The sequence below is a fragment of the Pteropus medius genome, unplaced genomic scaffold, assembly GCF_902729225.1.
Source record: "Pteropus medius unplaced genomic scaffold, Ma_sr-lr_union100, whole genome shotgun sequence".
NCBI lineage: Eukaryota > Metazoa > Chordata > Mammalia > Chiroptera > Pteropodidae > Pteropus > Pteropus medius.
Genome location: NW_024351729.1, coordinates 15748352 through 15765674, shown reverse-complemented (window position 1 = coordinate 15765674; position 17323 = coordinate 15748352). Strand labels below are relative to the sequence as shown.

Sequence of the window (17323 nt, the reverse complement as noted above, 5' to 3'; positions counted from 1 at the left end):
AGAAGAGACAATCGAGGCCAAGAGTTCAAGTGTCCCTCCCAGCATGACAGAGTTAGAAGGTAGCTAAGCCTTCCAGCCATACACCAACTCTTATAGCTCCTGAGAGTTGCTTTTAGGTTTTCAACTCTGGTTAAAGATAATTTCAAGCATAAATACTCTGTGGCTCTTCTAATAATTGGTATTTCTCTGATAGCAACTTTGAACTTATTAGAAATATGATGCACATGTTATTCAGGATATTCAGCCTCTTGAACAAACTGAAATTTATTCATCTGCAATTCTGCCTCTGTCTCTACTCCATTTTTTTCTATCAGGTTTCCTGATGCCACTTACCATTGCTGAGAATTGTGATTGACAACACCTGGCAGAGTCCATTAGCTAACAGCTATATTGAAGGGCTAGCCCGCACATGACAGAGAACAGGAGGTGGTGCGCTGGCATCAGGAAGTTGAGTAAATCGATTAATAAGGAACCCAAGATAAACAATTGTTTAGCTATAAACAAAATAAGTTTTATCCTAAGATAAATGGGATGTGCATGCAATGCACTTAGGCTACGTATAATACATTTGTCTATTGGCATATTTGTGTGCAAGTTATGTGGCACCTAGAGCACTGAAGTTAGAATGATGAGTTCAATGCTTACTTTTAGAATCTTGTGAAGAAAATATTGCCAAGTATGGGTTTCTCAACTATGTTAAGAACCCATGTTCCATTAAGCAACAGAATCGAGATAAAATCTTCCCTGGATTGCTAGTCAGGATATACTATTCATTAACCCTTGAAACACATTCTAGCCTGAGTATCATTTGGTTATTTTTCAAGTTTTGATAAATCTGTCAGATAAACTAAACACTGAGATGCTTGAAGTTGCTGGAATCCTGAATAGCTGAAGGCTAAACTTAACCTCACTGGCTACCATTAGCCTACTCAGTTAGTTCTCAAATAAACAATAAAAACACTGTTCTCCACCTCCTCTACCAATCTGCTTTATGAGATTTTGAACAGTTCATGTAATTCACTGCACTTGTCCACGTTAACAAGATTTCAATGACTGAGAACTGAATTCTCAACACTCTTGGGAAAATATTCACAATCCAAGCAGTCTTTAAATAGGAGAGCAGTGGCCAAAAAAAAAATCGTCTAGTCTAACACGCTGCTAAACCGTTTCTGCTCCCTAAGAGGTTTACAAGCAGTTCGTTATCACTTCTAATTTGTTAGTAGCTAGAAACCATGCTGAACCAAAACCACTGATAGAGAAAGATAAAGATATCCTTCCTTCATTGGGGTTGGCTTTTAGGAGAAAGTTATGTTTCTTGCAAAGCAAACATACTTTAAAATATACATGAAAGAATTAAGGATACTTAACAAAAGGCATGATGAGATTTCCAGTAGCTACTCTGGGGTAGTAGTCATATTCTTTCCTTTTTGAAAAGGGTGCTGAGAAGAAATAATGTTTGGGGAAACCAGCTAAAAACTTATTTTGCTAAGTTGTTAACACATGCTGGCTCTGACTGACTAAATCTAAATATATTTAAATATTTTATTTTATAAATGAATTGACACTGCAATATAGAGACCCTTGGTTAGTAAGGAGGCACATGTGTCAGTGTCTTTACTTATTTATAGAGTACTCTGTTGTTTTCTGCTCAGAATCAGAATATATCTGACTAACACGTCTCTGCTTGACAGAGGGCCATCTGTCCATTTGTTTCTAATTTTCATACAAATACTAACCGTTTTTAAAATGGTAGAATAAGTGAATGCAGACATACAGGTTTGTGTGGTATAAGGAGAAGGCATTGAGGAAGGGCACAATTAGGCTGCTACAAAACTTACTTAATAATAAAAACTAAATTTCTAGACTGGGCCTCAAAGGCTTCTATACCAAGACTACACCCTACTTTTTCAACTTTATCCCCAACTTTCTACCATCACAAACCCTCACACCTTCTTTGACGAGTTCTTTTTGTAGACCTATTAATTGCCCTTTTCATTTCAGCTTCATAGTTTTCTTCTCTCCTTCTGCAAAGTCCTCTTCTTTCTCTTTTTCTCCTCTTCTTCTCTCCCTGCCCACCCCCCACCCCCCACTCCACTCCCGTAGGTTCGTCATCTTCTAGTTGAATTGCAGCTCTCTTCTATGTGAAGTCCTCCCCAACAACCTCCAGGAATGTCTCTGTCTACTGGTGTATGGCTCCTGTTTCTATCACTTATTTGGCTGTCATATGAACTACCTTCTATTGTTAATTAAGGATCCTTGAAATTGGAAGAAATTCACGTCCCTGCTTCCCTCCCCGTTTTTCTGCTTTATTTCAATCCTAGAAGCCATCGGTTTTTATCTAACATATGAATTCTTTGTTTTTCCCATAGTATTTTGAATTCAAAATGAACACAAATGAAGGATAACAAATATTAAACCATGTAGGAGTATACAACACACTTCAAATGAGGCAGGGACCATGTTCTTTTGTAGTTACTATGCATTCCTTATCTGGTAGCAAGTATTTGAATAACTATTCATCAAATGAATGAAAAAATTGAAGTATGTACTACAGAAAATACAAAAATGTGCTGATGCTTTAATTTTGTGTACATGAACTCCTCTGTTCCAAGCAGGGAAATCTCCTTATCTACCTGGCTTATCGTTTCCTGATTTAAAAGTGGTTGGTTAGGAAAGGCTGAATGAATAAATAAATGAAAGAATGATAACAGTTTATTTTTTCTAAACATTCTGATTAGAATTTGATTAAATTAAATCTTTAAAATAACACAAACTTTGGATATGGAAGCTGTGTTGGAGCTCTGTCACCTTTTGGCTGTGTAATACTGGGCAGACCTTCTAACTTCTTAGATCCTTAGTTTTATCACCAGTAAAACAGAGATTATTAATGAGATTGCCGTTATAGAGTTGCTGCAAGAATTAAAGTCATTCGTAGAAATGTGCTTCGACAACTGTGGGAAATTGTGATATGTCGGTATCAGTCTTCGAATAGTATTTCTTCATCACTCAGCACTACTCTATAGCCTTGTGAAGAGACTATTAACTTGAGCAGAGTTCATGCCAATATGTGGTTTCTTAGCTTTGACCCTTCGCTTTACTTTTGCTTAGCAGCTAAATGCCTTTTGTAAATTCTGAAGGCATAAGATGTCTTTGAGAAGGATCGTGCCAGAGAAAGACAGCATCTCATTCACTAATAGTGCCTAATTCACCTGCTGGGAACCATCTGTCAACCTGCAGCAGCATACAGAGATTTCACGGTGAAGGCATTTGGCTGACCCTGGAGACAGAGCATCAGGCTATTTTCGAGGGCACCGTGAGCACTCAAATTCCAGCTGTGGTCTAAAGAAGTCACAATTCAGCTGACTGATGATGTTCTTTGCCTGAGCTCCCACTCTCTCTGAAGATGACATTCCTGACTACCGGATATTTGGAAAAGCATGCATTTAGAAAGGAGGACTCCACCAGAGAGAGGAAAATACACACTGTGCTCCAGTCATCTGACCGGAAAAATAAAATTCTGGCAAATCTACTTTTAGCCTGAAGAGCTAAAAGCAACAGAAGCAGAGGGATTTCATCAGCTCACTGGAGTCTTGGGGAAGAGTTTACAATTAAGGGTGATCTCCAGCAGATTCTTCAACTTTTGCTGCATATTGTTTAAGAGGCAAAGCGTGATAACTTAATTAGCACAGTGGGGACTAAGTTGGCACCTCCCCTTCCCCTTTTTGTAATGCTCATTTGAAATATCTGTTCCTCCCCAAGTTATTTTCTTAACAGTGGCAGCCAACATTTTATTACTAAAAAAATTGCCAGTAATGACCCGTTTTAAAAAGTGAAGATTTCTTAATTGAGTGAGAATATTACTTGCTGGCTACAAGGATACATCAAAATAAAAGCTAGTCTTGAAATATATCGGAATCTACTATATGAGCACTCCCAGGTGTTCTGGAAATTCTATAACAATACTCATGCACGCATGATACGATAATTCTCCCATCAGTATCTTAGAAATATTGAGACACACAAGGATGTATCATTAAGATTTCACCAAACAAAAGGGGAGGACTTGGCATAGGGATGCTGGCAACAAGAAGAAAAAAAAAAGTTTGCCTCCCTATAAATAGACAAAGAAGGAGGCAGATGTCTGCTGGGAAGCTCTTTAAAATGTTTTCCCTCTCTTTTATTATTCTGTCGGGGGCCATGCAATTCCCCTTCTTTGTGCTCTTTTCGGAATGGTGTTCTATTATTAAGCTTTATTTAATTGGCTTAGATTTAAGTAGACACCACTGGGAGGAAGGGCGGTGAGAATGCAGGAAGGAGGTGGGCAGAAGTCAACACAGGAGGTGGGGCATGGAGATAGAGCCTGAAGCCAGATATCAGGGAACCCACAGCACTGCCTTTTATCTAAAGCTCCTAGTGGCCACTTAACGTCTGTAATCAAGCCACATGTGTCTGATTTACACAAAAACATATGAAAATAAGATTAAGTTTAAGCTAAAAAAAAACCCAGCAAGTGAGCCAAGGAAGCTGCAAATATTCCAGCTGCTCTAATTACTGTTGTTCTGAAGGAATGTGAGGGCTGCTGACGCCTTGCTTGGGTTCCTCTGGCCTCCCCTGGGACTACATCAGCCACCTTTGGTATTTGCAGGCACAAACGTTTGCTTCAGAGGTAGGGTTTCACCCTCACACTCTCGGAATGGTTTTTAGAGCGACTCTCGGCCCATGAACAGTCACCAGTCTTTAAACAGAATTGCTGAGACTTCGAAAATGTGTTATTTAAAAAAATTGTGGCTCCAAGTAATTACATTACAAAAAGTCACATTGAGAGCCTTAGAGTGATCTAACGCCACATGTGGGGCTACTCTCCCCCACTCCCACTGGGTGCCCCCATCTCTCTGATCTTCCCAACACGGCAAAGGCCAACAGCCTGCTCCATGAGTGCCCCCTGCACCTAGGGACTTGCATTATTTCACTTTTGCGGGGGCTTTGACTTTAAGGATTTTAGAAGTACCTTCTTAGTGAAGGAGTACAGATCCCATATAGCAATTTGGTTATTTATAACTTATTTATGATTCTACTTTTGTCATCTCATATCCATCTTATTAATGTAATGCAAAGCTGAGAGTCATTCTGTTAAAAGCAAACTCATGCAGCTAAAACAAAGAGGGGTGGGGAATGGTTAAAAGAGACTGGAAGCCATTTGTGACTTTCTTTTGTCTCATGTTTTGGGGGTCTCTATCTAGTTAGCGTGAACTGAATATGTTTCCCTCAGCATTTCAAATCTGCTTCAAGTTCGTAAACTAGTCACTGGTTCTTTGGAGATTTCCTAGAGAGCATATCAGGGGGATGAGCGCTTGGGGTAACAGAAGGTAATCTTACCAATAGCCTTCAGAAATGCACTGAAAACCATTAAGGTAGTGTTACCATTGGGGTGATGTGAACTACAGTGTCGCCCCAAAGGCATAGGGGTGGCGATAACGGTGCAGAAGTGTAGTTAGCATTTTCCCTCAGTTCTTCCTTGTTGACGCAGTGAAGAATCACAGGTCAGTGAGAATTAGAAAAGATTTATTAAAAGTATATTTTAGAAAAAACAAGGCATGCCCCAAGGAGGGCCATGGTTTTAGCGAAGAGCTGTAACAACAACCACAACCAGAACCACAACAACTAACCAACCAACAACACCACAGCAACCAACTGACAAATCAGAAGTGGGAATGTCTGCCTTATGTTTGGGCCGTGATGGGTAATTCCAAAGGCATTCCAAGGTGATTGGCACGTGAGGTCATTTTGACTGACACTTGGCTGCTTGCTACATATTCTTTGCCTAGTGCCCATGTGCGTACCCAGAATTCTATTACCAGTGGGGCATTCTCTGAGTGGTCTCTAGGGTGGGCCCCTATTCCTCTGTTCCCCTATCGCTCGTGTCTGACTAGCTACCTAATAGTAGAGCATAGATTCACGAGATCCTGATATAACTTTAAAATAACACTAAAATCAGGAATACAGATTTCCATTAAACTGTTTGTTAAAAAAAAACAAACAAACAACCATATAACTATGCTGCTAGACCAAAATATAAGAACTTTTAACCGTCAGAAGAGTGTTAAAGGCTACTCGTCCTCAAATAAGATTCCCTTAGAAACTTGTTTTTATACGATGTGATGCCTTAAAGAAGCCCACGTGCTATTATCATAAAAGGCATCTACCATTCATTTCTCACCGTGTCCTCAAATGCAGTGTTGACTGTGTGTAGTATTGCCTAATAGTCTCTAACGTTTCAGTGTACATATAAATGTCTGTTTAATAGTTCTCTCATTCATTTGACAAATTACTTGCTATGGTTGCCTTCTTGAATAACACAGTCAGATTCCAATGGAGACCACAGGAATACCATTTATGCCATTATGTGGCCGCTGAAAAACTCACAACAGACCCAGGGGAAACTTTTCATTTCCAAATTTCCCAGAGAATTGCTTTTGAGCATTATACAAGTGAACAGTCTATTCTCTTAAATAATTAAAATCCTTTTCCTCAAAAAGAAATAATCTGTGAAGATATTTTGAAAGAAATCATTGTTATTATAATTAAGCCTCCTTAAGCCAAGTTAAATTTTTTAATCTGATGACTTCATAAGTGAAGTGCAAACATTTTTTAAAAAATACAACTAGAGTAATAACTATAAAATGTGTTTTCTGGTCACTATCAAATTTGCAAGCATTGATTATATTTATTATATTGCCAAAAGGTTTGAACTCTTTTCAAGTAAAAGCCTATGTCTGGATATTTTTTAATTGAGCAACTCATCCAGTGAAAGCATTGAATGAAATGAAGCATAATTCAAGTGACATAGCATGCATATCATAAAGCCATCTCTTTTAGGCAAAAGTCTTATAAAAACATGTTTTTTAGAAGCCCAACAAGACCTGTCTTCCAGCTCCTCTATAGGGTTACACAGAGCTCTTTAATTTTTCTTTTCTTTTTTCTTTTTCCTTTTCTTTTCCTTTCTTTCTCTCTTTCTCTCTCTCTCTCTCTCTCTCTCTCTCTCTCTCCTCTCTCTCTCTCTCTCCTCTCTCTCTCTTTATGGTAGTGATACACATACTTAAGTTTTAGGGTCACTTTACATAATGAAATATTTGGTTTTCCTTTATATTCTCTGCTTATTAAATTATAACAGCTAGAAGCATTTTTCTCATATTCACACTATTTCTGCCTATAAAGTGTTATCTCTGGAAGCTTCTTTTAGAAAAGTGTCAGACAGTGTGCTCAGCCAGGGAGGCTCATGTGTTATATTCTGTTCATTAAAAGTCTGTAATTTTGTTGATGACCATGGATTTCAGTGGATGCTGACTGGGGCTGTTAGACTCATATATAACTCCATTCATTTTCTTTTTTCAGGATACTTCTTACAGTGGGAACTAATATAGTAGTTACAACAAGAGGCTGCTTCACAGAGTGAAGAGAAAGGCTTTGGAGCCAGCCAGACCTCTGTATAGCAAGTTATTAAATGTCACTGAGCCATAATTTTTTCATCTATAAATTGATAATATCTACTTCCTATAGAACAATTTTAAGGACTATAGATAGGCTGGAGAAAGTCTCTTACATAGGGTCTGACAGATATTCAGTGTTTGTTACATGATACTAGTATTATTATATAACTCTACCAATTGGGTAGGTATGGTCTGTCAAAACATTTAACAAAGAAAGAGTGTTGCTATTTATTATGTTCTATAGCACTTTTCAAACATGGTGGACAGCATAATCATCCAAGATCCTGGTTAAAAATTCAGAGTCTTGGGTTCTATTCCAGGGATTTTGATTGTAGAGGTCTGGAGTGAGTCTAAGAATCTACCCTTTTACCAGTAAACACTCAGTATGATCCTTAAGGGAATGACCTGGGGATCACGATTTGAGAAATAACTGCTATATAATACATAATTAATCCTGTTGATATAATCATGATTATTTTGACTGTCACTATACCAGTTTAAAAAAACAGAGGATATTGTTCTAAAGATATTAGCTCAGTGAGAGTTGTTTAATATTTTTTTAATGTTGTTGTTGTTCTTAACTGTATAGGATTAAACCTCTACAAGTAATAAACAATAAGCCCAAATATTTTTTTTCCTGATAACTTTTGGATTGTTTTTCATCTCAAAAAACTGGTTTTTAGCTTTTTGTATGTGTGACAGACTATTAAATTTAATGAAAGCTTTGGATTTATGCCCATATAGACATGACCTTTATTTGTACAAAAACTTCCAGGATCTCCTTCATATACTGCCTGGGAGCTAGTGGACCTCAAGTTAAAAGTGTTTGGGATAAAGAATTAGGTATTAACCATCTGCAATTTGAAGAACTGTTGTACTCTTTAGGTTTTACAGAGTTACTGTGTAATCGGGGGGGAAAAAAAACATGTTGCCTTTATATATCTATTTATTACTTCTTAAATAGCTTTGATTGCTTATTCTGTAGGAGGGTTGGAAAGAATAGTTTTTTTACAAAATTGAATAGAATTCTAATAAGGACCTGTTTATTCTGTGAAAATAACACAGGTTTCTAGAGTTGTATAATAATATGAGTACCACGTAATAAGAAATTAAGTAAAAACAAACTTTAAATGCCACAGATTCTACCACAAATTTTGGCAAAATAGATATGCATTATTCAGCTAGCTGTACCTTACTTAATGCATCTAAGCCCTGGGAGAGAAATGTAAGGTGACACAGATTTTCTTTTTCCTTATATTATCTCTGGGATTAAAATACTTCAATGGTTCAACCTTCTTAGGAAAAAGACAAAAATCATTTCCTTGTCCTGGAAGACTGTGTCTTCCCCTTATTTATACCTCCAGCCTCATTCTATGCCATGTTCCCCTTACCCTCTGCTCTCCTGTTACACTGGCCTCCTGGCATTTCCTCTTACAGCCCAGGCTCCTATAGCCACAGGGTCTTTGCACGTGCTTTTGCTCCACCCAGAATGTTCTTCTCCACCTTCTTTGCCAAGACAATAATTCCTTGCTCATAGATCACAGCTAAATTATGTTCCTTGACAAGGTTGATTCCTTCATGGCCCTTATCATAGTTCTAATTTTGGATTTGTTTGTGTGACTATTTAATTAAAAACTTATTCCTAACTAGACCGTAAGCTTCATAAAAATAAAGAACATAATTGTTTTTGCTATCCAGACTTTTAAGACTTTGCACTCTATGACTATTTATTAACTATATGGAAAAAAAAATGAGTAAATGTGTGCATTATATTGTATCAACCTAGTATGTATAATCTAATAAGAAACTTGGTAACTCTCTAGCTAAAAGTCTAGGAATACATCTTTGGGCTTCAGTTTCACATGCATAAAAGGAGGGCATTTTTGCAAATACTCTCTAGATTCCTTGTCAGTTTTAAAAATCTGATTCAACAACCCAAATATCTATCAGCTGATGAATGAATTAATAAAATGTGAACTATTATTTGTTGAACTATTATTCAGTTATAAAATGAAATAAAGTACTGATACTTGCTACAAAATGGATGAACTCTGGAAATATTAAGATGAGTAAAAAAGGCCACATGTTATATTACTTCATTTATATGAAATGTCCAAAAGGAGACGCAAATCCATGAGACAGAAACTAAGTTAGCAGTCGCCTATAGTTTATGTAAGGTGGAAATGTGGAGTGATTGCTAATGGTATGAGGTTTCTAAATGTTCTAAAATTAGATAGTAGAGATGATTGCATAACTCTGTGAATATACTAAAAATTACTGAATTGTATCAGGTAAAAGGGTGAATTTTTGTATATGAATTATATCTCAATATAGCTATAACTAAAAAAAAAAAAAATCAATGACCCAGTGGCTATGTTAATTAATTCATGGTTTTAATACTAAAATATAAATTAATTTTGTAAACATTAACTTTTTTAGAAGTTTAAATTTTCAATATGTTTAAGCCCAAGCAGTGGGAAAATCTTCCTATAATGGAAGAAAATATTCAAAATGAATGTCTTCATTTACTACTAAATATTAGACACTGAATTTTATATATACCCTGTCTACTTAGACCCTGTTAAAAAATGCATGAAACAGTCTATCTGATTTCAAGAAGTTTATGTAATCATATCTATTAACTATAACACATATATAGAATGAGAGTACAGAAGGAAAAAATACAAATCAGAAGCTATGCTGAATCAAAGGAAAGATGTTGAATTTCAATTATTTGGGAGAAGATGTTATGTAAGATGAACTTTATAAAGTTACATATGATTTGGGCAAGTAGAAGTTGAAAGATAGAAGAAACTGAGAAAATAACAGAAGCAAAAGAATAGAAAAGCAAGGGAGGATGGGCAATACTACAAGGGGTTAGCACACAGGGAATTGTGGAGGATATAACTGGAAATGCAGATTGGGGCCATATGACAGAGGGCTTGGAATCCTAGTTGTTTATTTATTTATAGAATGTATATTTATTTTGTAGTTACGAGAATTTCTTGAGGCTTTAGGTAAGATATTATAAGTCAGTTGTATTTTAGAAAGATTAATCTCGAATTGAAATGGATGAGCTCATTAGATATATGTAGAGCAAATGTTCCACATATGTCTATCTTGGGATAGACCAATAATCTTGGGATAGACCAACAGTAATGATGCAGAATGAGGAAAAGCTAGCAAAGACAATAATGAAGAAACAAGACATGTCAGCATTGAAGAATCTAATGAAAAAGGGATTTCAAAGAAAAATGAGTGGCCACTAATATTTCTTTATGTTTGTCAGTCTTTCAATGTTTTATAACTTGCAAGAAGTTTCACAGTCAGTTGAGGTTAGCAGAGTCAAGAATGAAATCAAGTTTCAGTATTCTTTCCACTGCATCATTGCTGTGACAAAAAGAAGTCATTCAACATAAAAGCTAAGCAGCAACCATTCAATTTTAAAATATGATTAGCATAAATATGATTAGCAATTTCAGCAAGTGGTAGAGTGAAAAAAAGAACATCTATCAAAATTCTAAGAAGAGAATGAAACAGATAAAAAAAATGAGGCAATAAGTGAAGTAGACATGTTTGAGGTTGGATTGCAAAGGGAATAAGAAGGTGACAGCTAGAAATATGAACAAGTGTAAGCAGTAAGCTTTTAGCCTGAGACTTTCAGAATGAGGATTCCAGAGTAAAAGGATACCGGACTGTTCAGGATCCAGTGATCGAGCACACCCTCTGGGCAAGGCAGCCACATGGCATTATATTGAAGATTTGAAAGAGAGGGAATATTTTACCATATTTCAAAATCTGTTTAGTATGGACTGACTCTGGGATCAAATTTTATAGTATCTCTTCACTAATTCATCTTAGTCAATGGCATAGTTGTTTCTCTCTGTATTTAAGTATATAAATCTTAAGATAATGGGAAAAAATTAAGTATTCAGTACATCCCTTAAATTCTGAAAATGTTTTGTGTTAAATTGTATCCAATGTTTATATAGTTCCTAACTCTATTTGAAAGTAGAATGCCACCTACTTGGAAATGTATAGTACCTTGAATATGTATAGTATAACATAAGAAATGTTGGTGAGTGGATGAGTTCTGCAATTATTACTTTATTATACTACCTGGCAGATGCTATTAGTTTTCCTGATCATTAAAAATAAAACAACTCAAAATACATTTAAGGCCAATAAATATGCTAGAGTTTAACAGGAATACAACATCAAACGATATATTTAATATCATTAATGCTGTAAGTTTACTGTGAAGTCCTCCTAAAATACAAAATCAGACCTTTTTTTACCACGTGTTACTTGAGTTAGCATTTGACATTTTGCTGTTATTATTTCTTTAAATGGCCATTTAATTATGCAGCTCCAAAGAAGAAAGACAGGCACTTCGATGCAAAAGCAAATGATTCACAGACATTACCTCAACTATTAAAAGTCATAATTATTATATCAAAATGACGACATCAAAACAAAGAAAAGGATTTGTACAGAATTTCCTAAAGGTTCTCTGTGTGCCCAACTTAATTGATATAAATGCTAATTAACCAGTTTCTGATTAGATTGGGTCCACAAAGTGAATCTATTATGTTTTTAACACCAATGTCCTTATTCTTTCTTCATATAATACCAAGAAGAACAACTTGCCCTTTTGCTGTGTCTGAAAACTAAATATGTAGTCATACTTAACAACTCTTCATTTTTTTATATCTTTACCTGTGGACATATATTTAGAAATAGTCCTCAAGTAATTTTCTGAAAGAGCTAGAAATCATAAAGACTGAACAACTTATTATTAGTGGTGCTCTGTGGTGGTGTCAAGCAAATGGATGCTTTCTTAAAAAGGCTTGATATATGATTTTAAGTGAGAAAGACCATTTCACAAATTTGGAAAACTTCTTTTCTCCTGGGTCCTCTCATCACAACATGAACATAGGTCACTAACACACTGACAATTTATAAAATGAGTGTCTTCTTGAACATCCATCTATCATCCCCTGGTTAACATTAGCTTCTGTCCCCTCAAAAGGTCAAGGTCTTTACTCGTTAGTGGATTCTCAGACGACTGTCTAAAGATGTTGCTATCTAACAACACAACACAAATTTGATACCATTTAATGCTAAATTAAAATGGCAAGTCTTGCAAAAGATGCAGGATTTCTTAAAGAGCATGAAGTCAACATTGGAGAAATGCTCAAGTAAGAGACAAATCACGGAAAAATGAAGATCTAGTATGGTCAGACTTTACCCAAAGAAAAAGGGAAAATTCACAAAATGAGGATACAATATTGACTTTAGCTAATAATTATTTGTATGGCACAATAATTGTAAAAAAACTAGGGAAAACTAATTAAGCTATTGAATATTTTACAAAAATAACCTTTCTAAGCAGCATGCTGTAAAAGTCAAATGTGACATAAAGGATGTTGGGAATTGTTCTCCACTAAATTTTGTGGGGAAATTATTCTAAAAAAAAAAAGAACATTTGACTCATTTCTTTTTCTTAGAATAAGGACATAGTTGCAATTATAATGTAAATATTTCTATGCATAATTATAAACTTATTTAATAACATCGAATTTATTTTCTCAAACAAAAGACTGCCTCACTCTTTATTTCACTATATTTTTAACAAAATGTAATCCATGTTTGAGGAAGATTCACTTTAAATGTCCCCCTTTTTGATACCAATTATTGTCAGATGAGGTCCTCTTATATACATTTAATGCAATAAATCTATTTCCAATAAGTGCTGTCTAAAAGTCATACAAAACTATCTAAGATATTGAATTGGGTCTTACCAAAATAGTTTGTGGAGAAGACTACCAATGAATAGCAGTCAGAAGAAACCGCATTCTTAAATTGTTTCTTAGAATAGTCTAGTTACCTCTACCTAAATATTTTCCTTTCAGAGATTATTCATTCACCTTTGCACATTTCTTTCTCTTTCTCCCCCCACACCCTCTCTCTCTCTCTCTTCATCTCTCTCTCTTTCTGCTGCACTAACTGAAGTACAGTGGGAAATTCTTGACTATGTTTAAAGTCTCGATCTCTCTGATTATGTATATATACTATAGCCATATAGTCTTGTTCAGCTTCTGAAGTTTTTTGGATTTCTGTGGGGAGGCCATTAGACGTGGGAGTTTATTTCAGTCTGCAGAAGTATTCTGTTTTGAGATCTACACTAACACTTTGTCTTTCCTGTCCCTTTATACAACATGCCTGGCAAACTATAATTATTAGTATTTCTTTTACAGCAGGATAATTATTTGTTATTTTAGCTTAAGTAATAAAAGAACCTAATGGCGTTCTCCCCACAAACAAGACTCATGTGCACGGGGTTCAAGGTCTGCCTGTCTGCACAACATGGAAAACCATGAACTGCTCTCTGTGAAACAGGCTGCCATTGGAAGCTACACCAGTGAAACACCAAAGACAGTTTTATGGAAATCCTTTACAAGAAGGTTCCAAGAGAAAGCAAAATGGTCACATTTAAGAAGATCTTCCTTTTCTTAGTTCCAATTATATTTTAACTGCTGATGTTCACATCAGAGAACAAAAGTATCATTAAAATAAATGCTGGTAAGATTCTTAAAACCAGGAGCGAAAACCTTTCTCTACGATTTATGATAATGTAGATAGGGCACTAAACTCCCTGTGTGACAGTCATTTTAGTTAATGCAAGGGCCAAACTACCAAATTAGCTCATCTGGATTAGGGCAGATTAAGACAGGGATTTGTACAGCTTTCTTGTTTCAAGGGTACTGGGCTCTGACTTAATGAATAGCTCAGTGTCTAACAGGAATACTGAACTGAAGCTATGCAATCATTCTAAAAGTAAAAGTCTGTTCATCTTTCTTGCTCCCTAACCTAATCTACAGCCTCCTTTTGGTACCTCTCCTTAGTGCTGAAGAGAACAGAAAATCTCAGAGGTAAATGAGTGCAACTAGTAAATGCACACAGTATACAAAACAAAGTCCTCCAGCAGACCATGGGACTTGCGGCAGCTAAGCAAAGCAGAACCCTTAGCTAACGGGAATGTGTAACACGTCCCTGCAGGCAAGTGCACATTCCTCTGTCCAGCAAAAGCAGGACATCTGAGGTTTTATCTTGGCATTAATACAAACTCTTCTAAATCTGTTTTTGCCACTTGAGCACACATAGCCTTTAGAATGTTAGACCCAATTCGAAACCAGTAATAGCAATTGTGGGTCATTCTACTGATGAAAAGATCGGGACAGTAAACTAAAAAGAGGGGTTCTCTCATAGCCTTATATTTTTTCCAAAAATTGAGATTCTGTCAAAAATGTGCAAAACCGTGGCTGTTCCATTATGTGGACAAAAAATGGAGGATACAAAGAGATAAGAGGTTAAACAGTGATTAAAGGGTGGGGGCGACTCTTCTCACTTACCTACTAACGCTGAGCCAAAGGAGCTGCCCACAAAAGCAGAAAAGCTTTGAAAATTCACCCTTAAATGTTTAGTCTGTGCCTGTTTCCCTCTTCGACATATAAAAGGCTCATGTAACACCATTAGGGAGGTTATTGTCCATGTACATTCTGTCGACCGTTTGTGCTAAGCTCTGCTTACAAGTTTCTACATCAAATGAGACAATAACTATGAAGGCACATTGGAGGTGATAAAGCTCTCTTGGCTAATATCATTTAGTGTCATGGTCTTCTTAAGCATCTGTCAAGGGCAACATGCTAGGCAGAAAAAAAATCATAGCAATGCCATATTGCAGTTTCCACATTGCAATTGGGCCTTAAATAAACCAAGGGGTTTACTTTTCTCAGAAACTTATTGGCTTCAGGTCTGTTTGTACAGGCAATCGTATTCAACTGACTGTTACTGTCCCATGCTTGAAGCCAGTTTGACTCCTGGTTGAAGCTGAATGAGAGAATAGTTGTATAAAACCAGTAATCCCGTTCTTTAAGGACGTCTTATCTTTATCTGATGTTTAAGATTAATCAGTTTCTGTCTGATTAATGCACTCAGTTCAAGCCATTGATTTTTGAACTTGAGATGTCTGCCTGAGTCACTAGCCTCCCTCCTCAGGGCCTAGAGAGGTATGTCATCAGTTTCTCTTGCCAGTTGACTTCCTATTTCCAGAAAACAGAGCAAGTTATGACATCATTTTAAGGTTTGGTAGTGAATTTCCAAAGTATGATATTTACTTTAGAGAAATGGCACCAAGTCCCATAGGTTGCTCTTCTCATTTACAGAAACCCCATTTGAGAGTGGGTCCAGTTTCAGTGTGCTCAGAATCCACTAAGGCTCTCTCGAGAACCCGAATCCTCTTGGTCTCTTTCAGTTGTCAGGAGAGCTAGTTCCTAAATTCTCAGTGTGAATATGTACTTTTATTGGTAGTGGCTATTAGTTATCAATACTAGTAGTAAACGTTTAGGGTTTATTTCTGTATTCATTTTCCTGTTTACACTGGCTCTGCAAAGTGCTAGGATTCTGATCCAGTGAGTTTACATAGGGCTGTATTCTTCTGATAGCTAAGGGAGGCAAGGTGGCTCCTGGCCTTGCTGAAGAGGAGCATATGAAGTTAAATGCAAAGGGTGTTCAAGAACATTTAGTTTGTCACTGAACGGGTAGCCCATCGCCTCTATGCTAGTTCCACCTAAATGTATTTGAAGGAAAAAAAATCCTAATAGTTTTTAGATTTGTTTTAAAAGCCAATGATATGTTTAACCTCCACAGTAAATAAAATCTGTCAATTTTTTTTTTTTTATGTGAGAGCTGCTTTGTTTCATTTCGGGAGAATATAAAAATCAGGTAAATAGTTGAGCCTTGGGTGAGAAGGTAAGACATAATGGTAAATTTCTTTTTCAGATTAGATAAAATTCAAAGGTGAACAAGTAGTTTAGAAAAATAAGAACGATAATGATACACATTTGAGTCAGATGTTGTATAAATTAGTTTGGGAGAATTTTCGCAAAAAAAATGTTTGTGAAAAGAGGAATTTATGAAGCTGAACCTTAAAGTTTGGGAGAGTTTATGCATGTCACATAAGTAAACAACCTTCTGCCTTAAATGTCGTTAAGTAGAGTCTGCTATGCAGTTTAATTTTAGTTTGTAGATATGAAGCGTAAGTCTTTGAAAATTAAGATTTATTTTAGAAAATATAAGTAGTACTCCTTCAAGGGAGACTAAGATGCTGAAAATCCTTTTTTTTTCCTTTCTGCAGGTCCTATATAGCAGAAAAACACATTGCCAACCATGTGTGATGTGAAATTTCAGAAATGATTTGTTGTAACTCAAATCATTACTGAGGGAACCTAGAATAAATAGGCATTTTTCTCACTTACGTGGTAAGTCATTAACAACACAAAGGGAAATAAACATTATAGAAAAACTCCCAAGAGCACACCTCTATAGCATATTGACTTCCAAGCTCACTGCATTTTGAACATAATTCATAAAAATTCTCTTTATAAATAATGAACAGCTATTAATCTTTTTTAAAGCAGTTTTACATGTCAAAGATTACTAAATATCTTATGAAAATAAATAGCATTTCCCCTTCTAGATTGAAAAATTCACTTTCCTGATGTCTGAAACATGGTTAGAGTTAAGCCTAAAAAGATTAATTTTTTACAGAAAATGTAGAAAGGAATGAAATACTCCTTCATGAAAATATTCTGAAAATAAAATCCTACATTATTATGACTAAAAAAAAAGCTAAAAAAAAGATTACCTTTAACACGTCTGTCACTAAATACAAATAAATTAAAATAATTGAAATATACTAACCACCATTTATTGACCATACCTAAGTACTTATTTTTAGCCAAAATGTCATTAAGTACAGTCTGTTTCACAAT

General features: G+C 35.8%; 1 protein-coding gene across 43 annotated transcripts in view; it reads right to left on the bottom strand.

The window, feature by feature from the left end:
• Positions 1 to 17323, bottom strand: part of MAP2 (microtubule associated protein 2) — a 247564-nt gene that overhangs the window by 90912 nt on the left and 139329 nt on the right. Inside the window, exon 1 of one of the 43 annotated variants that reach the window (XM_039844618.1) lies at positions 12239 to 12276. The exons of the other annotated variants lie outside the window; for them this stretch is intronic. The gene's annotated coding sequence lies outside the window, so the exon portion shown is untranslated. Of the gene's footprint in view, positions 1 to 12238; positions 12277 to 17323 lie in introns of those variants that run through there. 43 annotated transcript variants of the gene reach the window in all.